Consider the following 2,130-nt stretch of genomic DNA (forward strand, 5'->3'; position numbering starts at 1 on the left):
TTTTCTGGGCTTTACTATGAGTTTGTGTGTTTTTCTGTGATTTCAGATATTTTCTGGCTGAAATTGAGGGATCTGAGCAAAAATCTAATTCAGAGGCTGAAAAGGACTGCAAATGCTGTTGGATTCTGACCTCCCTGCACTCGAAGTGGATTTTATGGAGCTAAAGAAGCCCAATTGGCGCGCTCTCAACTGAATTGGAAAGTAGACATCCTGGGCTTTTCAGCAATATATAATAGTCCATACTTTGCCCGAGATTTGATGGCCCAAACCGGCGTTCAAAATCAGCTTAAAACTGCCCGGCGTTAAACGCCGGAACTGGCACAAGAATGGGAGTTAAACGCCCAAACTGGCACAAAAGCTGGCGTTTAACTCCAAGAAAAGTCTCTACACATGAAAGCTTCAATGCTCAACCCAAGCACACACCAAGTGGGCCCGGAAGTGGATTTTTATGTCATTTACTCATTTTTGTAAACCCTAGGCTACTAGTTCTCTACAAATAGGACCTTTTGCTATTGTATTTTCATCTTTAGATCTTTGAATCTTTTGATCACGTTTTGGGGGCTGGCCATTCGGCCATGCCTAGACCTTGTTCTTATGTATTTTCAATGGTGGAGTTTCTACAAACCATAGATTAAGGTGTGGAGCTCTGCTGCACCTCGAGTATTAATGCAATTACTATTGTTCTTCTATTCAATTCAGCTTGTTCTTGTTCTAAGATATCACTTGTTCCTCAACTTGATGAATGTGATGATCTGTGACACTGGTGGACAAAATTGTGATCCATATTCTTTTGTACTTGTATGAAATCATTATTATGGCACCGGTTGAATTCACAACTCCGTTCAACTAACCAGCAAGTGTACTGGGTCGTCCAAGTAATAAACCTTACACGAGTAAGGGTCGATCCCACAGAGATTGTTGGTATGAAGCAAGCTATGGTGACCTTGTATTTGTCAGTTAGGCAGATTAAATTGGTTTATGGTTTCGAAAATTAATAAAATAGAAAATAAAAGGGATAGAAATACTTATGTAAATCAATATTGGGAATTTCAGATAGGTGTATGGAGATGCTATGTTCCTCTTGAATCTCTACTTTCTCATTGCTTTTATCCAATCCTTCTTACTCCTTTCCATGGCAAGCTGTATGTAGGGCATCACCATCATCAATGGCTACTTTTAATCCTCTCGGGAAAATGGTCCTATGCGCTGTCACTGCACGGCTAATCGTCTGGAGGCATCACCCTTGGTTGATAGCTACATCCCATCCTCTCAGTGAAAATGGTCCAAATGCTCTGTCACAGCACGGCTAATCATCTGTCGGTTCTCAATCAGGTTGGAGTAGAATCCATTGATTCTTTTGCGTTTGTCACTAACGCCCAGCCTTCAGGAGTTTGAAGCTCGTCACAGTCATTCAATACCAGAATCCTACTCGGAATACCACAGACAAGGTTAGACTTTCCGGATTCCCAGGATCCTACTCGGAATACCACAGACAAGGTTAGACTTTCCGGATCCTCATGAATGCCGCCATCTATCTAGCTTATACCACGAAGATTCTGTTGGGGAATCTAAGAGATATGCGCCCGGCCTAAGGTAGAACGGAAGTGGTTGTCAACCACGCGCGTTCATAGGTGAGAATGATGATGAGTGTCACGGATCATCACATTCTTCAAAGTGTTGTGCAACGTATATCTTGGAATAAGAATAAGAGAAAATTGAATGAAAAGTAATGGTAATTGTATTGAAACTTGAGGTACAGCAGAGCTCCACACCCTTAATCTATGGTGTGCAGAAACTCCACCGTTGAAAATACATAAGTAAAAGGTTCAGGCATGGCCGAATGGCCAGCCCCCTGAGTGATCAAGAGACCGAATAATCAAAGGCTAAACAGTCAAGAGATTAAACTGTCAAAAGATGTCTAATACAATAGTTAAATGTTCTATTTATAATAAACTAGCTCCTAGGGTTTACATGAGTAAGTAATTGATGCATAAATCCACTTCCGGGGCCCACTTGGTGTATGCTTGGGCTGAGCTTGATCAATCCATGAGCTGAGGCTTCTCTTGGAGTTGAACTCCGAGTTATGACGTGTTTTGGACGTTCAACTCCGGATCATGACGTTTTTCTGGC

Source organism: Arachis stenosperma, chromosome 9, assembly GCF_014773155.1.
Source record: "Arachis stenosperma cultivar V10309 chromosome 9, arast.V10309.gnm1.PFL2, whole genome shotgun sequence".
In the NCBI taxonomy this organism is placed as follows: Eukaryota; Viridiplantae; Streptophyta; class Magnoliopsida; order Fabales; family Fabaceae; genus Arachis; species Arachis stenosperma.